This window comes from Vombatus ursinus, unplaced genomic scaffold (genome assembly GCF_900497805.2).
Source record: "Vombatus ursinus unplaced genomic scaffold, bare-nosed wombat genome assembly UNPS02003292.1, whole genome shotgun sequence".
NCBI lineage: Eukaryota > Metazoa > Chordata > Mammalia > Diprotodontia > Vombatidae > Vombatus > Vombatus ursinus.
The window spans coordinates 12535372-12563198 of NW_020943070.1; the positions used below are offsets into that span (position 1 = coordinate 12535372).

The 27827-nt window shown below is 37.8% G+C and overlaps 1 protein-coding gene across 4 annotated transcripts in view; it reads left to right on the top strand.

Annotated features, from left to right (window-relative positions):
* Nucleotides 1–27827, top strand: part of FRS2 (fibroblast growth factor receptor substrate 2) — a 114762-nt gene that overhangs the window by 20281 nt on the left and 66654 nt on the right. For 3 of the 4 annotated variants that reach the window (XM_027873515.1, XM_027873499.1, XM_027873524.1), the window contains exons 2-3: nt 26287–26382; nt 27092–27134. The gene's annotated coding sequence lies outside the window, so the exon portion shown is untranslated. Of the gene's footprint in view, nt 1–11291; nt 11311–26286; nt 26383–27091; nt 27135–27827 lie in introns of those variants that run through there. The other variant, XM_027873509.1, reaches the window with a different exon arrangement.

A 27827-nucleotide genomic window follows, 5' to 3' on the forward strand; every position in this document is an offset into this window, starting at 1 on the left:
CAGGGGACTTTAAAAAAAAAGTCTTGACCTTTATCTCTTCCAGCCTAACATTTGTGTTCTATGTATTTCTTTAATGCTTCAATTGATTGGTGATCTCAACAATGTGGGGTACTCACTACAGAGGCATAGGTGGTAATGTCTATGTCTTTTCAACTATGCAGTTCTTGTCCTTATCCTCTTATGAGTTCTCCATAGACAAAGTTTTCAACATACCAAAAGTCCTTTAAATTCTGTGAGTACCAGTGTAGCTCTTGGCTATCCAATCTCTTGCTGTGTGACCATCCTACTTTCTGATCATATGTTTCCTGAATAATCTCTTTTGTGCAAGTTTCTGTGTGCAAATCTGCTAATGCCCATCATTGTCCTTTGGGTTACCTTTACAGTTTTAACCTTTTGGAGAGTTTGATATTCCATGATTCATTTTGTTTTTGTTTTTGTATCAGGGAGCAGCTTAGACAAAAATCTCTCAAATCAAGCTTGCTGGGGCAGCTAGGTGGCACAGTGGATAGAGCACCAGCCCTGGAGTCAGGAGGACCTGAGTTCAAATCTGGCCTCAGACCAGCCACTTGACACTTACTAGCTGTGTGACCCTGGGCAAGTCACTTAACTCCAGTTGCCTTAAAAAAAAAAAAATTCCAACTTGCTTTTCCCCTCCTAGTTATCTCATTTCTGGGCCTAGCCCAGAGTCCAGTAGTAGTGTCTCTCCAAGATAGGTGCTGAAGAACCAAGATTAGATGGAAAGTAGAGAGCTGGGAAACAATTTTTACAGCTAGTGTCTCTGATAAAGGCCTCATTTCTAAAATATGTATAGAGAACCGAGTCAACTTTATAAGAATACAAGTCATTCCCCAATTGATAAATGGTCAAAAGATAGGAACAGGCAGTTTTCAGAGTAAGAAATTAAAGCTATCTATAGTCATATGAAAAAAATGCTCTAAATCACTATTAATTAGAGAAATGCAAGTCAAAATGACTCTGAGTTACCACATCACACCTATCAGATTGGCTAACATGACAAAACAGGAAAATGATAAATGTTGGAGAATATGTGGGAAAATTGGAACACTAATACATTGTTGATGGAGTTGTGAAATGATCCAACCATTCTGGAGAGCAATTTGGAACTGTGTCCAAAGGGCTGTAAAACTGTGCATACTGTTGGAGCCAGCAGTACCACTTCTAGGTCTGTATCCCAAAGAGATTATAAAAACAGGACAAGGACCCACATGTACAAAAATGTTTATAGCAGCTCTTTTTGTGGTGGCAAAGAATTGGAAGTTGAAGGGATGTCTATCAATTGGGGAATGGCTAAAGAAGTTGCGGCATATGAATGTAATGGAATACTATTGTGCTGTAAGAAATGATGAGCAGGCAGACTTTAGAAAAACCTGGAAAGACTTATATGAACTGATGCAGAGTGAAATGAGCAGAACCAGGAGAACATTATACACAATAACAGCCACATTGTGCAATGAGTGACTTTGATAGACTTAGCTTTTCTCAGTACTGCAAAGATCTAAGACAACTCCAGAAGACTCATGATGGAAAATGCTACCCACATCCAGAGAAAGAACTTAGGAGTCTAAATGAAGGTGGAAGCATACTATTTGTTCTCCTTTTCTTTCTTTCTTTCTTTTTTTTTGTTTCTTCTTTCTCATGGTTCCTCCCATTAGTTCTAATTCTTCTTTACATCATGACTTATGTGAAAATACATTTAATATGAATGTATAAGTAGAGCCTATATCAGATTGCACACCATCTTGGGGAGGGGGAGAAAATTAAAACTCAAAATGATATGGAAGTGGATGTTGAATATAAAAATAAATTAATTACAAAAAAAAAAATAATAAGATAGATGCTGAAGGACCATTCCATAGGAGATGAGTTGAAAGGAGCTGAGGATGTTTTAGCTTGGAGAAAAGAAGATTCACTGGGGCCATGATAGCATTCTTCAGTATTTGAGAGGCTGTTCTGTGGAAGGAGGGATTAAACTCTTTCTCTTTGGCTCCAGATCAGGAGTTCTTAACCATTTTGGTATCATGGACTCCTTTGGCATTCTGGTGAAGCCTGTGGACCCCCTTCTTAGAATGGTATACCTAAATGCGTAAAATAAAATACATAGGATTGCAATTATTTTGAAATATAGTTATCTATCTCTATATCTCTATCTCCATATCTATATTTCATTGATCCCTGGTAAAACCTTCTGCTCTAGTGGGTAGAACTAGAAGCCAGCAAGAGGAAGTTATCCAGAAGTGGGAGATGGTGAGTTCCAGCTCCTTGCAGGTCTTCAAATAGAGGCTGGATGTTCTCATTGAATAATTATAGTAGAGATTTCTTTCTGCTATAGTTTGGAAGAGTGACTGCTGAGGGCCCTTCCAAAACTTTTAACATTTTCTACTATGCATTGACAGACTCGCCATATGCTATTCTTTCAATTGCATACCATAGCCTGGGCAGTAGGCATGTTTTAGTTTTTCCTGTGTTGATTATTAGACTGATTCCTTTTAACTGATCCTAGATCTCATTTAAGAAGCTGTATAATGTTCTTGGAATTGATGTAATCAATATAATGCCATATGCAAACCAAGAGCATTTGGAGGACCTTGTTATCCTTAGGGAATCTCTCACATTTGAACTTTGTATAGGATATTCTCCATGACTGTGATAAACAACCTTTGGTGAGCAGTTTATTGCCCTGTTTTAGGCATTGCTTGATATTGATAATCAGAGGATAATTAAATAAAGCTTTGTGTGGTTGTATCTATCAGGTAATCTTATGTGATCTTAACACATAGTGGGACACTCTTTGTTGTTGCTGTTGTTAATAGATAGTGAAAAACTTCTTTACCTGGTTGATACTTAATGAATGTTTGTCAAATTAATATGAGAGAATAGATATTATGCATTTTATCTGGGGTGCTAGGTGGTACAAGTCAATAGAGTGCATCACCTGGATGCAGGAAGACCTGAGTTCAACTCCAGTCTCAGATACTTACTAGCTGTGTGACCCTGGGTCAGTTTTCTCAACTGTAAAATGAGGACAACAATAGCACTTACCTCCCTGGGGTTGTTGTGAGGATCATTTGAGATAGTATTTTTAAAGTGTTTAGCATAGTCCCTGACATATAGTAGGCACTTAATAAGTGCTTATTCCCTTCCCTTAACACAATCTATCTTTCTGTATTGGCTATATTAATTTTTTAGAGGTAGAATTTTGATTTTATGTGGTTTTTTTTTGTTTTTTGTTTTTTAGGCAATTGGGGTTAAGTGACTTGCCCAGGGTCACACAGCTAGTAAGTGTGAAGTGTTTGGTCTGAGGCCGGATTTGAACTCAGATCCTCCTGACTTCAGTGCTGGTACTCTATCCACTGTGCCACCTTGCTGCCCCGATTTTATGTGTTTTGCAAATAACTTGACAACTTATATGTTGATTGCAAATAGCAATAGATTATTGCCTATTTTCTGAAGTTAGTTTTATGAATTATGTTGTCTTAAGCACTATTAATTTATGTTGAATGAACAATTGTTTTAACTGCTTGCATGATTTCCAGTAAAGAAAATGGTACATTTTTTACAGTTGTTAATTTTGTGATATGTAGGTTATCCTGGTTTTCTTTGGTAAAACGATCATTTAAAGCTCTGCATACATCTTCCTGTTGAAAATGATATTATAAACAAGTAAGCCAGTCTAGCTGAAGCAGCAAGGCGCAGTGAGGGAGGCACAGGAGGCACCAAGTGCTCTTCAAGTTAGAGCACTACCACTTTGACCACCATCATTCCTCAGACCCTGATGGAAACACCCCAGGACTGAAGCCCAGAGCCTTGGGAGGAGCAGTGTTTCTAGCCCAGAACTCTGAGCTGTCATGCCAGGAAGCACCCCCTGCAGACTGGACCTGCTCCTGTAGGGGCTGCAGCCACAGCGACTTGAAGACCCAGAAAAGAAAGCTCTTGCCACCAAAGTCCTTGGCCCTCTCAAATGGTTCCACAGGAAAAACTGATCTGATTTTGTCGGTGGAAATGACAACGAAGAGGCATTAACACCCGCTTTGCTCTTGCACCCTAAGGACAGTGGGACCTTTTCTGTCTGACTTGCAACTGAAACTTCTCATTTGTGTTGTCTTTCCCATGTGAACTTCTTGAAGGCGGGGGCTGCTTTTGGTGTCCCTAAGCTTAGTATAGTGCTTTCCACATTGGAAGTCTGAAATAAAAGTTTCATTCACTCAAGCAGTGGTTAAGCTCTTAGGCTAGTTTCTCAGAACTCTATTTAACCCCCTGTATGTCAGATTAAAATCCTACTGTGATGTCTCATCATACATGATGTGTGTGGGATTGACTCTGGTTTCTTCAAGGCTGTGCCTGCAGAGTCCTGACATTGGCAAACCAAGATTTTCGTTTTCAGGAAAAGCTTTGAGTTTTGGTCTAGGATGTTTGTCGTCTGAGGACCAGTCTAGCCAAGTTTGGAGAGGCTCGTCACCGTATCGGCTGCAGGATGATGGCTATTTTGGCCACAATAACTCTCAAACACCATATTGTAAGTTATAGAGGGGTTGTGAGCTTCTGGCAAGGGAATAAACATGTTAATGAAATCATAGGTGCTTAACCTATTGGTAGACCTGAAATAATATAAAATAGTCCTATAGAAGCTGATCAACATTTATAACAATGTTTTTATGGGAAAATTCATTAAGAGTTCTAAATTAGGATATAAGGAATGCCTTTTTATTCCACTGCAGCCCTGGAAGGTAGATTAGAAGTAGATTATTGGCTGCAATGACCCTGTTTTCAAAATCAGAATTGAAATTCATGGTTCGAAAAAGAATATTTTTGAATTTGTGCATGGAACAGAATATTTGAAACTCAGATTTTCCTTGCTTCTATATTTATGACCTGCCAAGCAGGCCAGAGCTACTGCTGGTAGCTCCCTTAGCCTGAGATAAGATCCTCATCAGGGGTGACCAACAATGGTTGGGGCAAGAGCGTCCTGTCTTGTTGATGTTAATAGTAGGGATGAGAGTTCCAGATGGTATGGAGTTTTTAGGCTCAGGCCTTGTGAGGATTGGAGGGCAAGTTACAAATAAGATTGGAGAAGGTAAGTAGCTAAGGGTCTGGCAGAGAGGCAGTGAGGGACAAGGTTCAGGAGTCGGGGACAGGGGTGGTGTAGTGTGTAGTAATTCAGCAGTTTAAATTAAAATTTAATAAGTGCCTACTGGGTGCCAGTAGGAGGCAAGGGGTAGAGGGGTTGTAGATAGAAATTGTTGGACAACCTGGTAATGAAAGGGCTTCTATAATATTTAGAGCTCGAAGGGATCACCGAGATTATTTGATCCAACCTCCCTCATTTTACAGATGAGGAATTGAGGTACAGAGAGGTTAAATGATTTCTCCAGCTCAACTAAATAACTGGAGTGGAATTTGAATGAGCCTTATTATTCCAAATCCACTGAGGAGACAAGTTCTTATCAGTCGTGGGTGGGGAAGGATCATTTCTTGGGCACAGAGGTGTGTATGGGGGAGTTCATAACTCACTGACTGACCTTTTCCCCCCTTTTCTGTCTTGTTCTCATTCTTTTTCTTCATTATCATTTTTGGGAAAGTTAAAGAATTGCATTGTTTAGGGGACACTAACATCTTGACCCCATGTGGATTTTTAGTTTATGAAAATGAGTGTTCTTGTTAGCCTCCCTTGAAATGAAAAATTCATTTATATATGTATGTTTGTATATAAAACTTTTGTTTTCAAAAAATACTCCATTTCAGTTTAAATTTATCTAATGTTGCACTCACTTGAATTGGCAGCAATAATTCTTTTTCTATTTCATTGCATAGCAGAGCAAAACAGAGTTGACTATACAGCAGTTGTCTTTCAGACATGTCTAAATTTCTCAGTCTATTTATGAGTATCAACAAACACTTTGTACATACTTTTGCCATGGGTTGAATGCTTCTATTTTCCTTTAATTTCGTTTAAAACTAGTAATGGAATTTTTGAGGTTTTGAGAGGAATAGTGTTGGCAAGCTTACTTTTGAAACCAAAGGCAAATTAAGATACCAAGCAAACATAGAGAGACTACTACTTTAGAAAGGGACCTGAGAACACTGCTGACATTTGCAAAGACCGTGTCTTATATTTATATAAGTTTCAGGTAAAAACTTCTGCTTTTCTAAAATAGTTATGTTTAAAAATGCACAAATATAATAATTATTTTAAAAGTTGATTCTAACATTTTCAGTGTGTAGGAGCTCAGTCTTTTCAGTGTTGAGCTTATTGGACATCAACTGTTTTGGGCTTTTTCTTCCTATGATTTATTTAAAGTAATTCAGATGGATCATAGATGCCAGGAATTTGACAAGTTCACATTAAAATCTAAATCATTCTTTCAGATTGCTTTACATGGCTTTTGAAGCTGTTAAAATATGTTACTAGCATCTATCATTGTGTCATTTAACTGTATATTCCACAAATGACAAATAATAGCACTTGTCACTTTGATGCTTGGTTCTCTTAGTGTAATAATAATACATTACATTTGGAGAATATCGGTTATATTTACTCTGAGTATTTACTAAAAAATTTGCCCTTCATTGACTTGCATTTAATGGGGATACCTTTTCTACAGCTTCCTTAGCATTTGTGGACTCTTTTAATTATAGGTGTGTGTCAAAATAAATGTGCCCACCATTGACTTTCTTTTTTAAAAAATAAAATTTTAGTGTAGCCTTTTGTGTTTATATTCCTTATATTTTCTGATGTCTCCCTCTTCCTGCCTTTTCCGAGATAGCATTCCTTTATAACAAAGAGTGGGAAAAGAGGGAACAAAAGTTTAGCAGAAGTAACCAACGTGTCGAAAAAGTCTGTTCCCAGATTCCCCTCACCTCTGCAGAGGAGGGGGTGGGGTGAGGAAGGTGTCTTCTTGTATCTTTTCTTTGGTACTGAGCTTGGTTATTATACTTTTGCAGCACTCAGTTTTGATCAGTATTTTAAAAATAGTATCAATAGACCACCACCCAAGTTGTCTTTAAAGTCACAAGATTTTGACGTAGTGGCCTTCCTTCTTAAAGTCAGTTGTTGGAAACTGATTTATTTGTGTTTACTGTCGTCCCCAAGGGGCCTTAGATCTAGAGTTAGAAGAGATCTTGGATACAATCTAGTCCAACCTGCTCATTTTGCAAATGAGGAAACTGAGGCTGAGAGGAGGTAAGAGACCTGCCTGAAATCTCTTGGGTAAAGGTAGAATTTAAATTAAAACCCTGATATTTCAAACCAGTATTCTTTTCACTGTCCCTACCCCAACCCCCACCCCTCTCCCTTTGTTGGTGAAACTCTCTTCTGCCAATCCTCAGTTATCTGGGAGAGCCTGGGGTACTCCAACCTTCCCTCCTCTCCGGCTCAGTTCTCTTGAATCTTAGCTCTTCTTTTGTGTGGAGTGTGGCTTCTCATACTCAGAATGTCTCAGAACTGGAAAGATTCTCTAAGATTTTCTTAGAGAAAATCTTGTTCATTCCTCCTCATTTCATAGATGACAAAACCAACTCCCGGAGAGATGAGGTGACTTGTCTTTGGCACTGAGTCTAATGCTTTATTTTTTGAGGTGGTTTGAAATCAGAAATGCTTTCCCCCACTGAAGTGATAATATAAACAAGAATTCATTTTGCCTACCCGAATACTTTTAGAATTGTACCATGAAACACAGTGATCGTTTATAGTCATGTTTCCATGAGAAAATCTGTTAAGGCCATTGGTCTACAAACAGACTTTGGAAATGCAACCTCTGTGTGTAAGTAATACCTGTAGTGAATTTGGACAGGAATTCGGTATCAGCTAATCAACAAGCATTGATTATAGGCTGACTCTGTTCTAGGCCCTGTGCTAGTTGCTGGTGATACAAAAACATAAATCACATATTTTGCCTTCAACGAATGAAATGGAAGAAAGAACACACATAGGTAATAGGTATTGAAAAAACTCATGCAAACAGATATATGGTAACTTTAGAGGGGAATATATTCAGAGTTGGGTTGATTAGTTGAAGGCAGAATGTCAGCTAAGTCAACCAATCAATCATTAAACATTAATTAAGTGCCTGCCATGTACCAGACACTGTGCTAAGTTCTGGGGATACAAAAAGAGGCAAAGACAATCCCTGACCTTTAGGAGCTTGTACTCTAATGGGGGAGACAACATGCAAACAAATATAGACTAAGCAAGCTACATACAGGATTCATAGGAAATAATTAACAGAGGGAAAACATTGGAATTGAGAAGGTGGAGAAGGCTTCCTATAGTAGGATTTTAGTTGAGACGTAAAGGAGGTCTAGGAGATCAGTAGTTGCTAATGGAGTAGGGAGAGCATTCTACAGTTGGAGGACAGCCAGAGAAAATGTTTGGAGCCAAGAAATAGACTGTTTTATTCATGAGATAGCCAGGAGGCCAGTGTCACTGGATTGAAGAGTGTTTGGCCCGGGAGTAAGGTGTAAGAAAATTGTGAAGATAGGAGGAGGTTAGGTTATGAAGGACTTTAAATGCCAAACAGAGCTTTTTGTATTTGCTCCTGGAGGAAATGGGGCCGTGGGAGATTCTAAAAGATGAAGATTTTTAAGGGACAACATCCCAGGGGCATTGCAAAGGTGTGGATTCCAAGGATGAAGTGTCATTTGATTCTTCTACTTTTGTGGTGCTAATTTGAAGGGTTGGAGAGGAAATCAGGCTCTCATATTCATTCTCCAAAATTCAGCAGCTAATGTTTCTTTCTTTTTTTTTTAATAATAAATTTATATTTTTAATTCATGGAACAAAACAAGCATTTCCATAACACAGTAAAATAAAAAAGATGATTGCACATGAAATTGCAAATCTACTATGTATAACTTGTTATTCCCTCCAAATATACAACAAAGTTATTGTATAAATTCCTTTTCTTCCCCCTTTTTTCTCCTCCCCTACCCCACCCTAGAGATGGCTACTGTTAGACACAAATAGGTGTGTATGTGTGTATACACACATACATATATGTATGTAAAATTGTTCTATACGTACTTGTATTTATCATTTCTTTCTCTGGAAGTAGATAACACCTTTCTTCACATGTCCTTTATTTTTAATTTGTGTATTTTTAATAGTCAAGATGATTTAATCATTCAAAGTCATTCTTGAAATAATATTGCTGTTACTGTATACAGTGTTCTCTTGGTTGCTCTTCATCATTTCATACTTCTTTCCATACCTTTCTAAGATAATTGAACTCATCATTTCATTTAGCACAGTAGTATTTCATCACAGCCATACACCACAACTTGTTCAGCCATTCCTCAATTGATGGGGATCCCTGCAATTTCCAGTTCTTTGCCACCACAAAGAAAATTGCTATAAACATCCCATCCACATTGAAAGTTACAATTACTATTAGTGAACTACCCTCCGTCTTATTTTTACTCACCAATTTCTTTCTCAGCCTCTCTTTTTACCCTATCTCTGTTACCTTATATTCTCCCTCCACCCTTCCACCCTCCCACTTCACTTCACCTCCAAGAGTTCCCCCACACCGTTTCCCCATCATCCCAAATCCCAGTCCACACACCCCTCTAAAAGTCCCTCCCCCATCCTGTCCCCCAGTTTTCTCACCTCTCTACATGTTCAGAAGACTTCTGCACCCTTCCAGATGCACATGTTGTTTCCTCTTCAACCCAGGTGAGAGTAAGGTTCCAACATTAACAGCCCTCCACCCCCACCTGCTTCCTCTGTAGTGCTTCTTCCTTTCATGCCCCATTTTTATAATATAATTGCTCCCTTTTACCTTTTCTTACCCAATTTTGGAGATTTGTTTAGTGGCTAAGACTAGTCCCTCACCTTGTGCAGGAATTTTTGGGTTCTGATTCAAGTCTTGTGGTGGATCAGTTTAGGTCTTTACTCCTTTGCTTGGCCTAGAGATACAAATAGAAACATCCTAAGTCCCTGTTTTTAAGGAACTTAAACTCTAATTGAGGAAGACAACATCTAAAAGAAAGTTTAACTGCAGGACAAATGGGAAACCCCACATTGTTGCAATGGGGTGGAAGTGCAGTACATGTCGGTGCCCAAAGTTCCTTAGGTTTCATAGGTAGTTAAGATGACAGTGCCGGGCACTGTGGGGATAGAGCCAGGGCAGATTGTCAGCCTTGGTAGTCTTCCATCTCATCAGAAGGAATGCAAGTAGTCAAGCAGGCTGGGTAAAAGGGAAAGGCAAGATGTGAACGGCCCTAATGATATTGTTCTTCCTGATACCTAGCCATGCAGTTGGGCCCTGGCATGACCCAGGGCTAGGAAAGGAGATAGGTATCCTTGGTAACCATGTCTGGAAATGTGTGTCTTTCTTTACCTTGTGTCCGTTGCCTGTCTGTCAGGAGGTAGGTAACTTTATCATAGGTCTTTAGGAGACGTGGTTGATCATTGCTTTGATCAGAGTTAAGTCTTTCAAAGTTGTTTTTCATTACAGTGTTGTCCTCAGACAAATTGTTCTCTTCAGTCAGCTCACTTCACTCTTCATCTATTTGTACTACCTAGGATTCTCTGAAAGGATCTATTTTTATCATTTTTTTAGTGAAATAATTTTCCATTATATTCATACACTATAACTTGTTTAGCCATTCCCCAATTCATGAATCCTTCTTAGATTTTTGTTTTTCTCTTCCCCACCACCTCCCTATTGCCCCTTTGGGATCAGGAAGTTTGTTTTGCTTGTAGCTATACCCTCCCTACTATACTCTTTTAACCCTTACTTTCTCTGCTTATTTGTTGAGTTCTATTATTTCTATACCAAACTGTCTGTGTCTCTCTGTATATGTTTAATTTTACTTTGTTCATTTCAGATAAGAATGAAGTTCAGATGCCTACTGCCCCCATAACACTTTCCATGTTTATATATTCTTCTCACAACCCAGTTATAAAAAATAGCAAGTTCACCTCCCTCTTCTTCCTCTTTTCTTCACTAATGTCTTTGTATTCTCCCTTTTTCTCTTCTTCAGACCCTTGGAACAGAACCATTCCATCCCTTGGTCTTCTGTTTTTCTCATTTAACCCCTCAATGCTCTTTTAAGACATCTACAATTCTGAAGGGACACTTATTTCTTCACTCCTGTTAGAATATCAGCACTGCATCATTATATAGCTGCTTCCAATTGCTGGAATGACTAATGAATTACTTGAATGAACTTCATTAAAATGTATATTATATTTAACCAACTCTTTTTTTTCCCAGTGACTAGTCCTGCTTTCCTATGGAAAACACAACAAATTTAGATCTTCACCTTTGTTCTCAGTTGGTGTGTTTTCAGGTAATGAGAATTCATTTTAATATTAACTGAATCAGATCTAGATATGGGAGGGACCTGAGAGGCCAGCTAGTCCAAACTCCTTATTTTACAGATGAGCGAATAGTAGAGAACTGTGCATGGTGGTACACACCTCTAGTTCCTGCTACTAGGGAGGCTGAAGCTGGTGAATTGCTTGAGTTTGGGAATTATGAACTGCAGTATGCTAGGCTGATCAGTTGTCTGAACTAAGTCTGGCACCAATATTGTGGGTCCTCAGGAGTGGAAGACCACCAGCCTGTCTAAGGAGGGGAGAACAGACCCAGATTAGAAATGAGCTGGTCAGAGCTTTCTTTCCAGGCAGCTTGGGTAGCTACCGTACTTGTACTCTGGGTGCGATCAGGAGATCCGCTCTCAGAAGGGAAGGAAGGTAGGTTTGAACTTTGGAGTAGGACTTCTTAACCTGGATCTATGTACTTATTTTTTAAAAAATACTTTGATAACTGCATTTCCTTTGTAATCCTATGGCTTTTATGCATTTAAAAATATTTTTCAGAGGAGTCTAACGTTCATCCCATTGTTAAAGGGTCCGTGATATAAATAAGGTTCAGAACTTTTCCTCTAGCAGAATCTAGGCTGAGATTATCTGCGGCAGAATGCAATGAGCAGTGAATTTAGAGGCGGAGGACTTGTACTTGGGGCAAATAAGTTCCTTTACCTTTCTGGCCTTTCTTTTGCTCTTACAGAAGTAGTATGGGAGAATGGAATGGACCCTAGACCTAGGTTCTAGCTTTTGCCAGCTGTGTGACCATCAGCAATCATGTAAAATGGGACACCTGCCTCAGTGTTGTTTGAAAGATCAGGAGAAGGGGCAGCTAGGTGGCGCAGTGGATGGAACACCGGCCTTGAAGTCAGGAGGACCTGAGTTCAGATCCGGCCTCAGACCAAACACTTGACACTTACTAGCTGTATGATCCTGGGCAAGTCACTTAACCCCAATTGCCTAAAAAACAAACAAACAAACAAACAAAAAAGATCAGGAGAGCCAGCCTGGTTTCCTGGCAAGGACATTGGTTGGGAAATGAAAAAAACTTGGAGTCTAATCCCACTGCTGGTCCTTAGTTTCTTCTGTGAATGAGAGATGAGGGAGTTGGACTGGAATCATATCCTATGGTACTGCCCAGATCTATAGCTCAGTACTGTGAGGATCCATGTCCTCCTAGAAGCCTTCCTTTGGTTCTTTTAATATCTGCAAGGATATTAATTTTAACACAAGGATTGCCTTTCTGTTAACTCTTAATTTGAATTCAGTACTGGCACATTTCCTTTTCAAACAACAGATGTTTTTGAGTCCTTTTCTGTCGTTTTTCATAAGCTATTTTTGATAATTTGCTAAATGTAACCTTATTTATGTCTACCATGTTGATTTAATTTTAGTAGACATTTAATAAGTATCTTATTAAGACATTAAGTATTGGTTGTACAAAGATGAAAAATGGAAGTTTACTACCTAAAGCAGCTTACTGCATAGTAGGAAGGTGTAAGGCTTACAAATAAGCATGATAAAAAGTAGAAAATAAAAAAGTCAAAAAAGGTAATTAGACAAGATATTAGAAAATTTGTAAAAGCTGAAATGATCCTTGTTCTCAACTGGGATGGGTAAAGAAATCAGGGAAGGCCACATAGAAGAGGCTGGGGCTTGACCTGGATCTTGAAGGGAATGAAGAATGAATGAAAAAGGATTTTTTAAAGGCACTGACCATGTTACTGACACAGTGCTAAATTCAGGGAACAGCAAGCAAGATAGTTTCTGCCCTCAAAGAACTTACATTGACACATAAAGGGGAGCTAGACTTGAAAGGTTGGTGGCAAGGCAGACACCAGGTGGTGGCCTTGGATATTAATACTGTGTAACTTTGTATTGCTCTTAAGACTACATCTACTTTTTTCCCTTGAGATTCTGGTATTATGTGATCTGATAGGACATTGGTGTGAAAAGCTAGACTTTGCGGTAGCTTACGGTCATTGAAATGTCTGTGGTTTCCTGAATATTCATCAGGTGGATCTCCTTGTTTAAATTTGGGGTCTGCCTTGTCTTTTGTAGTACTACTTTCCCTCTCACCACACATTTTTGTATTTCATTTTTATTTATTCCATTTTGCCTTGTGTACATTTTATTCTACCTTCTAAATTTTAAGCAAATTGAGGTGACAGACTGCTGCTTTTCATCTTTGTATTCCCAGGGAGTATGTCAGACATGGAGGTCATCCAGGGCAAAGGCACAGAAGTGTGTTGTGGGTGAGGTTTGGGGGTGGGAGTGAGGGATAAGATTGCCCCCCAAAAAAGAAGGAAAAAGAAAAGAGGATCATTAAGGATTTTTTTTTAAATGAGGAAAAGAAGGCGGGCTAGAAGGAATCAAAGATGAGCAGGAAATCTTTGAAAATTGCAGGTTGAATTTATTATATTATATTTAACCATATTAGGACTTTTCCACCTCAGTATCCATGTAAAGGAATGGTGCTGGTTGCTCAATCAACTAGCATTTGTTAAGCACCTACTGTTTGTCAATCACTGTGCTAAATCCTAGAGATACGAAAAAGGAAAAAACAGTTCTTGCATCCAAGGAACTCACAATCTAATGAAGGAAAACAACATATAAACAACCATGTACAAACAAGATACATATAAGATAAATGGGGGAGGGAGGGTAGTCTGTCTTCACAGGGAAGGCACCAAGGATAAGAAAGACTGAGAAAGGCTTCTTGTAGAAGGTGAGACTAGCTGAGACTTGAAGGAAGCCAGGGAAGATGAGGAAAGAGACAGTTTCAGGCATGGGGGAGAGCCAGGAAAAATGCTCAGAATTGGGAGATAGAATGTTGCTCGGGAGGAACAGCAAGGAGACCAGTGTCCTAGAATCGAAGAGTCCATAGAGGTGAGATGTAAGAAGACAAAGGGACCAGGTTATGAAGGGTCATAAGCCAAACAAATTTTATATTTAATCCTGGAGGGAAAAGAGACCCACTGGAGTTTATTGAAAAGTGGGAGAGGGTTGTGATATGGTCAGGTGAGCTATAGGAAGATCAGTTTGACAGCTGAGTGGAGGATGGACTAGAGTGGGGACACTTGAGGCAGGGAGACCCCCAGTGGGGCTATTGCAGTAGTCCAGGGGTGTGGTGATAAAGACCTGAATTTGCAAAGGTGGTGGCAGTGTCAGAGGAGAGAAGAGGGTGTGCAGATGAGATATTACAAAGGTAGAAATGACAGGATGTGACAGCTAATTGAATATGGGGGAGGTGATAGAAGGAGGAGTCAAAGATGACACATAAGTTGTAAGCCTTCACGACTTGGGTGGATGCTGGTAGCCATTAAGGCATTAAGATCAAAGAAGATCTAAACTTGATTTACTATTTAATGCATAGAAAAATATCTGAAATTCACAGTGACAATTTAAATGCACTTGGGAAATAATTTTCAAGATCCCCTCTCCTAGGAGGGAGAGATTCCAAAATAATAAAAAATGTCTGACAACCCCTCCAGTATACTGCCATTTTTTGTCATCTTGCCAGTTTGTTGTAAGTGAATTTTGTCATCTTTGCCAATTTGTTGTTGGTGTTTTGATGTGCATTTCTTTTCATTATTCCTGATTTAGAACATTCTTTCACATTGTTGCTTATAGTTTGCAATTCTTCTTTTGAGAGCTATTTGTTCATATCCTTTGAACATTTATCTATTGGGGAATGGCTTTTGGTTTTAAATAGTTCTCTTATTTATATATCTTACATATCAGATCTGTATAAAAATTATTTTCTATAAATTTTTTTCTGAATCAACCATTTCCTGTTTATCCTGTGTCATTATTGTTCATGCAAGCTTTTCCATTTCATATAACCAAAATTGTCTTTTGTTTTCGCTTTTGGGGTAAGAATTCACCATCCAGACAATGTTATGAAAAGTACCTGATCTGGTTCTTTTCTAACTTCTTTATGGTAATACCTTTACTCTTCAGGTTGTGTATCTGTTTTGAGTTTATTGTGGTATTGGTGTTTGATAACATTATTTTTTAAAAATAATTTTTTAATATTGCACTGAAGGTCTGGTGAAATGAGGACAGCATTCATTTGGCAGAAACATTCCGGAACTGGCATCGTCATTTCTTTGTGAGGCTTCTCGAGATACAGCTAGGTCCCAATGAGTATTTTTTTTTAAAAAGAGGAGACTAAAAATCCTATATTTAGACCCATTTGACTCTGTATATTTGCTAATATTATTCCTCACATCCATAATACATCAATATCAATATCAGTAAACATCTATTAAGCACCCACTATGTTCCAGGCACTGTGACCAGCAGTGGGGATACAAAAAGTCAAAAGACAGTTCTTGCCCTTAAGGAAGTTACAGTCTAATGGTGGAGACAACATGCAAAAATATATAAAACTAGCTATTTACAAGATAAATGGGAAATAATTAACAGAGTGAAGACACTAAAATATACCGTACTTACCCTCTTCCTTCTGCTTATCTAAGTCAAATCTACCCATCTTTCAGGGTACAGCTAAAGGTCAACCTCCCATGCAAAGCATTTTTCAACTACTCTAGGCCTCATTGATTTTCTTCTTTTCTTAGCTCCCTCTTAAGTACTTACATTCTATCTTTTATTATTCACTGTTACTTCATACATTAGAGGCAACTGCGGAATAGTGGGAAAAGCGCAGGAGTTGAAATCACAAGATTAATTTGGTTCTTTTCTCAGCCTAGTTACTCTATGGCCTTGGTTAGTAAGTCTTAGGGTCCAGCTTTTTCCCTCATTTGTGAGATGAGGGAATTGGTTGGGTATAGTGATGGTTTTAGATCCCTTGCAGCTCAGTTGCTCTTGACTTATTCTGTGACTCACCTGCTTTATAAACTTGGGCAAAGCAGTGTTTCTGGGCACTAATTTCCTTAGCTACAAAATTGAATGTAATGCCTTCTCTCTCTACCCCTCAGGATTGTTGAGGATCAAATGAGATAATGTATAGAAAATACTTTGCAGACCATAGAACATTAGTCATTCAGGGAAACACAGACCTGTCAGAGCGCATACATCTTGCACCTCACCTTTGCATATCACAGCTCCATTACAACTTCATAGGTGGTATTCATGAACCACCATGGCATTAAAACTCATTGCTTGTGACCAACCTTCTTTTGATGAGCTTCTCAAAACTTAGCTAAGCTAGTTATACAGTTAATTGCCTGTCCTTACATGAAACTGTTCCAGCTCAGTAAGTTATGAAAGTTTTTTGTGCTCTGTTGAAATAACCTTTGAGAAATCAAGGTCCCCTGCATACCATCATAAGATACCACATTAGGGCTTTTGTCAAAATATAGAAATCTAAGTTTTTATAGTTGTTAGTCGTTCCCCCATTTAGATTTTAAGCCCCTTAATGGAGTAGAGATCCATGTCTTATTCTTTTCTGTTCCCCATGACACTAAGCTTAGGAGGCATCCCATAAATACTTGTTGCTGACCAACATAGATATTTATTTAATGAGAACAAAATAATACTTGGGAAGTACTTGAGCCCCTTAAAATAACTGTCTGTGTCATATATGTACCTAGTTATTTGCATGTTGTCTCTTCCATCAGAATGTCAGCTCCTTGAAGGTAAGGATTACCTTTCTTTGTGCCCCCAGGGATCCCAATTTCTGGCTCGTATGCACTTGATAAATTCTTGTTGACTGACTCAAATTATAGAAGACAAGTAAGTGATATGATCAGAAGGAGAGTTGGTCACTGGGAAATGTGGTTTTGTGAATTAACAAAAACCTATTGACACTAAAAGAAACCAGTCCAAAGCATATGGGTACATTTGTAGCGTCTTCATATTAAAAAAGATAGTTTGTCAAATTTATTTTTTAATCAGTGCACCACCTTCTCACATAGATGGTCAAATTTTTATCCTGTGATTTCAAGCACTTGTTATCAAGTAAACTTTTTTTTCTGCAGGAATGCTGTATCTTACCTTTGCTTGTTTTGTGGGATTATTGATTAGGTTGTGGATTTGTATCACAGGGTTGTGACTTTTTAAAAGTTGCTGCAGTTCGTGCAGATAAGATTCTCTATTTTCTGTTGTATATTCAGTACTTTTGTATATTTTTCCATGAAGTAGCTTTACAGTTTGTTCATTTGTATCATTTTGGCACATTCAGGCTTAAATATAGCTCAACTCTTCCATTGCTAGTTTGTACAAATACTAGTCATTCAAAATGTCAAATATTGGACTTAACCCAGGAGTTGCAAAGAATGTAAGCTTTTATATATTGAAAGATACTAAGCTCTCTTAGGAGGAGGGTTAAGTAAAATACTATATTTATGGGGGTAGTTTAAAACAGTTAGGCTTTAGAGTTCCTATGTGTCCAGAGTATTTCTCAAGCGTGTTCCGTGCTATAATAGTTAATGAATTGGAGCAGCAAGAAGCAATTAGTAGTTGACCTTTTTGTTGAAAGTTCTAGGAGTAAACATAAATCAGCAGAACATGGTAAAACCATACCCAACTTAGAAAGTATTCATTCTTTTAACTCATTGGCAAGATAGTGGAATACTTCTGTGTTTCTTGTCTCAAACTGTCCATATTTTAAGCTTTTGGAATATTTCAGTGGATTACTTGCTAAAGGTATGCCTCATTTTATATAAGGGGAGCAGTACAGCCTCTTGGCTGAAAAATGAAATTCTATACAGCCCTGTTTTTTAGTTGGTTCTTGTTTTAATACTGCGTTCTTTAAAAAATAGTGACCCTTTGTATCCAACACTATTGCTTATCCAGATGCATCAATGACTCTTTTACCTATTACCCTTCAGGTGTTGCCATGTTTTGTCCTCCAGTTCTAGCGTATTTATCAAGACCATTCAGCAAACATTTACTACAGTATGTGCAAGACACTGTGCTGGATGGGGAGTGGAATACAAAGATGCCTAAGGCCTGGTCTCTGTCCTCAAGGAATGAGTAACCCTAATAGGGCAAACTGGTGTTTACTCCTGGGATCACAGTGACCATTAGCAGAGGGAGGAGCCAGACCTTCCCTTGTAAACGATATCAGGGAATATAGACTCTCTTGATTAAAAATTTCCTACTTTCAACATTTATTTGAATATTTTGTTACCAATTTGTAAGTTTGAAATTCCACAGTATAAGTTTCTGAATAGTCTGAAATTTTATCTATCCACATGCTATAACTTCCACTCATTCAGTAGACATTTATTGAGTACGTGCCATGTACAAAACATGCTAGGTGTCAAAGGGCATTAGACTAAGAAGAATAAGGGGAAATCACCCCTGGCTTTGAGGAGCTCATAATGAATAGGAAGGCATATATACAAATACTTATAATACAGAATAGAGTGTGATAATTGCACAGCAAATTTCAAATGATATGAGAATTCAGAGGAGGGAAAAGAACACTTTTGCTTTAAAGGGATAAGGGAAAGCATCATTAAGGATATGGTATTGTAAGACTCAGCCATGAAGAATGGCATTGCTATAGAAGTAATATTTCAGTGGGTAAATATTGAGTAATATTGTCATCTTAGGATATCAGATGTATAGGTAGAAAGAATCTAGGTCCATCTTATTTTATAGATGAAAAAAACGTGAGTTGACCAAGGTCAGTCACATGGAAGTAGGTGTTAGTACTTCAGTTTTGCTGGAATTCATTGTCTATGAATGGATGTAGTATGAGTCTAAAAAGGATCCACTTAAGGAGAATGATAGCCTAATGAAATTTGACTTTATTTACTAAACATTGGGGAACCATGGAAGGCTTTGGAGTAGTACGGTGTTAAGAACTTGCTCTTTCATGTTACTGGAAGCTTGCCTAATGTAGAGTTGGGCACATAGATGATACTCATATAATAATTTGAAAGAATGAAAATCTAGAAGAACTATTATAATTTCTAATTTTAAAATTCCACTTTAAAATGACTATCTGAAGTTTGTATATGTAAGAAAATTCTGAGATTTTTTTTTAATTTTAAAAGCTGTGTATTAAGGAATTTAAGTTCTCATTTCAAGACTGGGAGAAACTATTTAAATGAATGCATATACTTTACTTACCAAAGTAAAACATAACTATTTTTTTTTTACTTGCTCACCTATAAATTTTATTTTATTATGTTTTTTGCTGGAACTTAGGGTAAAGATGGCTATGTGAAAATCTGTTAAACTCGGTGTTCCACATAAACCCCAGTAGAACTGTGGAAAGGGCCCCAGAAAGACCAGTGCTAAAGAATATGAGAGACAGAAATTATCTAGTTCAGATCTGCACAAAAAGATGGCCAGAAACCAAGTAGAAAAGTGATTTGAAACATGTGAAAAAGAAATTTTAAATTTGTAATTGGTTTCCTTTGTAATTAGGCATTCTTTATTTTTATTCAAATAATGTTTGTGAAGCCCTTAGCACAGTGCCTGGCACATAGATGCTATATAAATGCTAGTTGTTGTTGTTATCATTATCATCATTATTATTCAGAAGAGAGGTCCATAGGCAAATTTTCAATATGTGGAGTTAGCCAGAGTAAGGAGTTCAGGATTTCCTTGAGTTTGTGAATTTGTCTGATTGTAATGAAAATGATGTTCTTGATTGTGATGGAAACGATGTCCTTGATACCCAAAAGGGTCCATGACATAAAAAGGAGTTTCAGAACCCCTATTTTAGAGACCCAGAGAAAAGCCACATGCCAGACAAGCCAGTAGGCGTTCTAGCAACTGGACCTAAAGCCAGCCTTTGCTCTGAACAGAGAAATTTTCGAGGCAGAAATAACTCTAGTAATTAGGGACCATAAGCTAGATCCAGGCCTTAGCTTGTTAGAGCAGCATGTGGGAAATAGCCAATCCCCGTAGGGCAATGTACAGAGAGATAGAGGCCAGTTCAGTGCCCACGATGTAGACGAGTGTTGAGGTAGCCTGAGACCAGTGTAACTCATTGGACACTTAGGTTTCTGTTAGGCCAAAGTAGGTGCAATCAGACCAGCACCTGCTTTATGCAGGCTGATCTGTTTTCCCTTTAAGGGGGCATCTCCCTACTTACCCTTTACTGTTTTGTTTTTCCCCGTTAGAATGTAAGCTCCTTGAGGTCAGGGACTGTCTTTCTGCCTGTATTTATAAATTTGCAAGGCTTAGCACAGTGCATGGCATCCTCTAAGTGCTTAATAAGTGCTTGTTGGCATGGCTTGGCTGGCTCTGTCTGAGTCTATGTTCTATCTAAAGCTCTACTTTTCCTTTACCCAGTTCTCATATGTCATTAATTCAAGGTCCTTCGTTGCACCTCGTCCAGCTTATCGATGACCTTCCTAAACTGCTAGACCCAGAACTATACACAATACTGAAGGTATGTTCTGGCCATGCCAGAGTACAAATGGCCTGTCACCTCCTTATCCCTGGAAGCTGTGCTTCTTTTAGTGCAGCTCAAGAGCATATATACAGATTGAATCCTGTTTATAACTGGATATATAACAAAGTTTGTGACTTGTCCATGGTTATGCAGTAAGTAATAGAGGCAGAGTTTGAATCTGGGTCTTTTTGACTTCCAAGTTTAGCTCTCTATCCATAAGGTCACATTACCATTTTTTCATATATTTTTTGATAATGACATTGCTTCATTGTCTATGGTACATGTTTCCTTCTATGATTTTTGTATGAAGTAGAGCTCCTGGAAGACAAAAGCTTTGTTCTCTCTGTCATCCGCCCTGTTATGCAATTTTTGATGTCACACTTATTCCCTTTCTCAAATCCTTTAAGATTTTTTTGGCAGCACCTTCTTTTGAAAGACTCTCAGTTCTAGAAATGTTACTTCTTGAAGGAAAACACTCTAGTTTAGTGGAAGGTACTCTGTATTTTATACCCAAGTCGTATGTTCATTTGGAGCGTGGTCTGACATTAAATTTTAGTCTAAACCTGATTTTTACCAGATTGCCTTCCATTGTTTTTGTTTTTGTCAAAGGTCCTTTCTCCGTTCCTTACCTTTTGGTTTTCTACTTGCTCATTCTAAGGTCAGTGTATACATTGTGCTTCCTAACCCCTTACTCACATCTTCCTTATGTCCTCTGGTTTGCCCACATTACCCCAGAGCCTTCTTGCTCGGTGCTAAGAAGCTGTCCCAGCAAGGATGCTTGTCTCCTGAATTGTCCAATCCTAAACACCCTGTTCCTCTCACCATGTATCCTTTTATGTGAAGTATGTCTCAGTGCTTTCAGAGAATTTCCTTTGCATGAGTAGCACCTGACTTCTGGTCCCTTGCTCATTGTGCTGTTCTCCAAAATCTACAATTGCAGGGCTAGATACCAAAAAAGGCTGTAGTCCCTTATCTCCTTTTGAGCCTCTTCCAGGTACAATGAGTTTCTTTCTTATCTCTGCAACTCCCCTTGCTCCTCCTCTCTTTTTTCCGATGGAGTATTTTGCCTCTGTACTTTCCCACCCCCATCCCCACCCCTCCCCCCAAAAAAATACTGACTCACTTATGAAGGAATGTGGGTTTTAGTCCAAGAAATATTAATTTATTTCTTCTTCTGTCCCTTCTCCTAACTTTTTAAAAAACTCCCTTAGCTCCTTTGCCTTTTAGATTCTTTTGCTCATAGATATTTTCTCTTTGATTGGGGGCCAATGAGATGAGTGTTTTTAAAAATTGCCTTGACTAGACATAGATAATGAAAGCATTGATTTCACTGCATAGTCTTTTCTTGCTGTTACTTAGTTTTCTCGTGTTTCTTTTATTTGATATATTTTCATTTACTTGCCTAGCTTTGGCTTCTTTTGGGGAAAAAAAAGATTTAAATTTCTTCATTTAGTGAAGTGTCCGTCTTTTTTATTGATTGACTAGTTCCAATTTTGTTGAATATTATGGAAATTTTGAGCTGCAGACAAATCTTTGTTTTTTGGCATACCCATTCCAAAACATCCTTTGATTCTATGTACACAAACAGTGGTCTTGAGTCATTTGGACTAGTTTTCTAAGATAGGTGAAGAAGTTTTTCTTATTTGCCGGAGATTGTTTGATGTTAAAGGTCTGAAGTTTTTCTACTACATTTTTGATGAACTAAACTTGAGGTTTATCCGTGTCCGCTTCTTGTGGATTTTCAATCTGGATTTTGCATTCTGTTTCTCCTACTTCTGGGGGAATTTTCTTGAATTATTTCCTGAATAAGTGAATGAAATCTTTTGGTTTCATCATGTTTTTCTGGAAGACCTATGATTCTTAGATTATTTCTACACATTTTATCTTTAAGATTGCCCTTCTTTTTATCTCCAGTGTTTAGTACAGTGCCTAGCACAAAATAGACACTTAATATATGTATGTTATTGTTTCCAGTCTTATTCCCTTATATTCTCCTATGGCTCACACTTTGACTTCTCCCTTGATGACAGATCCCTAGAGGGATGGGCCTTAAAGCTGCCTCATAGTCTTCTACTGGGAAATTCACTTTTCAGGAATTTTCTAAATTCTGACTGCAGTGACTGCCCATCGTGACTTCTAGGGGGATATACTTTGTCCCAACTGCATGTTATTCCTTTTTCTTTCCTGGTACAGCATTCACTACCATGCCCCTATTCCCTCCACCCCAGGTAGAGAATATTTGACTTTTCCTATGCCTCCCTGATCTACATGGGATTAGGCTGAGTTGAGATCTGCTGCTTCTTGGCACAGAGTGGTGGGGTGAGAGTCCTGGCAGGGTGTGCTGGCAGAAACTGAAGCAACAACAAGGAAATCGCTGAGTGGATCCTAGAGCAAAGCCTGTGGGTCAGGTTTTGCCACCCTGCTAGACCATGGGGCTATAGGGGAGGATTGCTGAGTGAGCACCTTAGGGATTAGCCTATTCTAAGCTGTTTATTTGTCAGTACCTTTTTAGTTATCTTGCTGCCTTGCTCTTCAGTGACTGCTGCAATTATTTTACCTCTTTTGCATTATTCTAATTTTGGGGGAATTGTTAGAGTTCTGAGGGAGAGAAAAAGGTCTGGAACACCATCTTGCTGGTCACCTGACCCACTGATCTCAGTATGTCTTTGATTTCTTTAAATGTTATATTTTATATGCTGATGAATGGAGATGCTACTAATGTAGAGTTAAATATGGAAGTAGTACAAGGAAAAACTTGAAACTAGCCATATAGTAGAGATATTAAAATATATTCCCTTAGGCTCAGCAACCTAGAAATTACCCTTAACTTCTCATTATCTCTCATACCCCTTCCTCCCATCTAGTCTGTTGCAAAGGGCTGTTGATTTCACCTTTGCAGTATCTCTCCAATACTCTGCCTTCTCTCCTCTGATGTTGCCCCCACTCTAGTGCAGATCTCTGTCACCTCTCTCTTAGACTGCTGCAACAGCCTGTGGTGGCTCTGCCTGCCTCAAGTCTCTCTCCACTCCAATCCATCCAACATTTGGCCACCAAAGTATTTTCCTTACGCGTTTCCTAAAGCACAAAGCAGATCATGTCCCCCCTCTTCTCACCCTCTCCCCCAGTCCTCCCAACTTTAATAGCTCCCTATCCCCTTCAGGTTCAAATAGACAATCCTCTACTTGGCATTGAAAACCCTTCTTTACCTAGCTCCTTCCTACTTTTCCAGTTTTCCCTCACCTTGCTACCTGTTCTGTACTCTTCAGTCCGGTTACACTGACCTCTTTGATTATTCCTCAAACAAGACGTTTTGTCTCTCAGCTATGAGCCTTTTCTTTGGCTGCCTTCTCTTCCTGGAATGCTCTCCCTCTTCATCTAGCTTCTCTGACTTCCTTTAAGTCCCAACTAAAACCCCATCTTCTACAGGAAGCCTTAACCAACACTTCTTAATTCTAATGTCTTTTCTCTGTTAATTATTTCCTATTTATGCTGTATATAGCTTACATTTGTATATATTTATTTGCATGTTGTCTCCTCCATTAGATTGTGAGCACCTTGAGGGCAGGGACTTTTATTCTTTTTTTGGATCTCCAGTGCTTAGCACAGTGCCTAGCACATAGTAGGTGCTTAATAAATATTTATTGGCTGGCTGACTGGGGTATCTGGGGATGCCTGGGGAAAGGGAGTTACCTCATTAGATTTCCTTTGTGTTTTGTTTATTTACCAAAAGTAAGTATGTACTTCATAAAGACTGCTAAAGACCAATGGTTGCTAATTAGTCTGGTCTGCTATTAGCTGTCACTTATAAATAATTATATTACTTATATTTAAATAACATTTAAGGTTCTCAAGGGTCCTCATGAGATATCAGGTTCAGTTCCCCATCTGCCTGTTTTATTCATAATTCAACAAATATTTATTTTTTATCTACTCAAAGAATTGCTGTGAAAGAATGTATTTATATAGAGTACTTTCTAAAGTCCAAGATAAATGTCAGTTATTATTCTTACTATTTGTCTTCTCGTTTTAGTGGTGTGAACTTCAAATGTGGGAATTCCTCTTACAACTGCAAATACTAACTTGCTTATAATTTAATAAATTAGAGATAAGAGTTGCCTAAGGCTTATAGAGAGAGGTTAAGTTTCTTGCCCTGGTTCTCCTGGCTCATAAGTGGAAGGCCTGGCTTTGAACTCACTTTCACTGGGTTCCTAAGTTATTTTCCTAAAGTTCAGTTCTAACAAGTCCATATTCTCCTCAGTAAACTCCATGGTTGCCCATTATATAAGCTCTTCTCTTTAGTTTTTTAAAGTCCTTCCCAATTCTGAACTACCTTTCCAACCTCAATTATGCATCATTCTGCTTCTCATACTCTGTTCCATCCAGACAGTTTCTTACTCTTACAGGAAGGACACTCCCATCTCCTGACTCAGGCCTTTTGCCCTAGCTGTGCTGTGATACATTTTTACCCCCCCCCCCATCCTTTCTTTTTTTAAAAACTGTGTGCATGCAACACTTTCTACGTGAAGCCTCTTTTGATCCCCACGGCAACTAGTGCCCCATCCACCTTCAGAATTTGCCTTGTGGTTATATTATATACACTTAATTATGTGCCTGTTTCTAATAGAGTGTAAACTCCTAGAGGGTAGGTTTTTTTTTCTTTCTTTCTTTCTTTCTTTCTTTTTTTTTTTTTTTTTTTTTGGTCGTTGTATCCCCAGTGGCTGGCACGTATTAGATGCCTGACAAATTCTGGTTGATTGATTTGTAACTCAAAGCCCAACACTTATCTATGATATTTGCCATTCTCTTCACAGGGTTATTGAGAGGTAATTGCTTTGAAAATTATAAAGTGCAGAAATGATTCCTTTAAGTGCTAAGGCACTGCTTTAGGTTTTATTTGGGATTCATAGATGAATAAAGTAGCCCTTAGGAGTGAAATTTTAGTCCATGTATTTAACTAAAAGAGGGGAAAAAATCTCATGGATAATCCCAGACAAATTTCTTTTGACTATAAAGTATCCCATGTGCACATATATACATATATTTTTTGTAGCATATTTATCTTTCTAATTATATTATGCTTGGGCAAATTAAAATCTGCTAGCTTGACCATAGCACATGTAAATCCACAATGGAAAGAAGGAAAGATTTTATTCTGAAATGCTGTATGTTAGGTAGCAAAATAAATAAGTTAGCAGGAGTAGACAAATCTAGTATGAGAGGTTTACCATTTAAAATCCACAGTTTTTATCCACAGGCAGTGATTGAGTTGACTGTCAGTTTAATGCTTAAAGGTCTTTAAGTGACATCATCAGTCAGTGGGTAGCCACACTAAAGATTTAAGAGCTTGTTGTATCCCTGTACTAGGCATGTGAACATGCCAAATGTGATCCCTGCTTATGAGTTTACAGTCTGATTTTTTTCATGTATGAGTTTATAATGTTGGCGTAATGTTTTTATTTTTAAAGGTGACAAAGGAAAATTTCAGTAATATTTCAGTTATTTTTAAGTTCTATGATTATTATGAGCTTAATGAAGGACCAGTGATTATTATTATCATTATTATTATTATCATCATCATTTTTGCCAATCATTTTCAAGGATAACATTCTTCATGTTGGTATCTTTATTTCAGACATGATAACAAGAAAGAGGGGAACCAGATGCAAAAGAGATGAAATTGTTAATTTGTGATGAAGTAAAATGCAGCTGTGGCTTTTCAGTCATATTAGTAAGTGTGGTCAAATACTACTCTTTTTTATTGACAGTAAAGATGTCTAATTTTATAAATAAATATATCAAATATTTTTAAAGCAACTCACTTTGCATTATGATACTTGATGTGGCTCCTACCCAAGCTTATATAGAGTATGATTCCTAATTAGTGTGTTTTGTAATGCTATTACTTGCTTCAACATATTTTAAAATCTATATTTATTTTGGAAGTTTTTCTAGCAATCAGAAATGAACTGGCAAATACCAAATTCCAAGTTGAATAAAAGCCTGTAATATATAATGCTGTGGTAGAACAGTATTAATGTCTACCTTATAGACTCTCCCTATTTATTTATTATTCCCTATTTGTTTCCTAATTAAACAAAATTTAAATGTAAGCTATAAATAGATAATTCATGGGAACATAGCTTTAGAACCTTATAGATGGATCACTTTGTCCAAGTCCCTCATGTTATTGATGAGGTGATGTGATTTATTTGATGGCACACAGATTCAAACATCTGAATGTTGTAAAATGACAGTAATTAATTACCAATTAGTGGATAAAATAAATTTATGTTATTAAAACTATTGTAATGTATATTTTTTCCCAACTTATTAAAAAAAAAGATGGAATCTAAATAGAGGCTAAAACTATTTAGTATAGTCAAAAGATTTGCTATTTGGAAACTAATGTATCCAACTTTTCTACCTATATTTTCTAGGAAGGAAACTGCATCTGATTTTCTCAAAAGAGAAGTTTGCAAGGTAAGAAAAGCATTTTATTTTATTTTTAAATTTTTATTCATTTATTTTTAGTTTTCAATATTTGCTTTTATAAGATTTTGAGTTCTAAATCCCCCTCCTTCCATTTCCCCCATCAAGATGGCAAGAAATCTGATATAGGATATACATGTATGATCATATTACATATATTTCCACATTAGTCATAGAAACACATTTTATAGCATATGAAGGACATTTTATAGCATATGAAGGAAGATATATATTTGGATGTATTTAATTGATACTTAAATTTCAACTTCTCTTTTATTTCTTTTCTCATTTTTTATTAACATCCAAAATTCCTTCTTGATTTTTATTAAATCAGTTAGCAAGTGATTATTAAGTGTCTGCTCTGTGCTGGGCATTGTGCTAGCGAATGTTAATGCAAATACCAGGGTGAGGCAGTCCCACCCCTTAAGGAGTTTGTGTTCTATGGGATGAATGTTTAATATGTTTACAAGTAAGGAAATACAGGATTTACATAAAGTGATTTGATGTCAAGGTATGTGTATATATATTGGGTCGAAGAAGCAGCTAAAAACTGGGGGAAATCAGAAAAGGTCCCTTCAAATAGATAGTACTTGAGTTGAGCCTTGGAAGAGAGCTTAAGGGTTCCCAGAAGTGAGGAGGGAGAGCATTCTATGCATGGGGGACTTCTTGTTCAAAGGCAGGGAG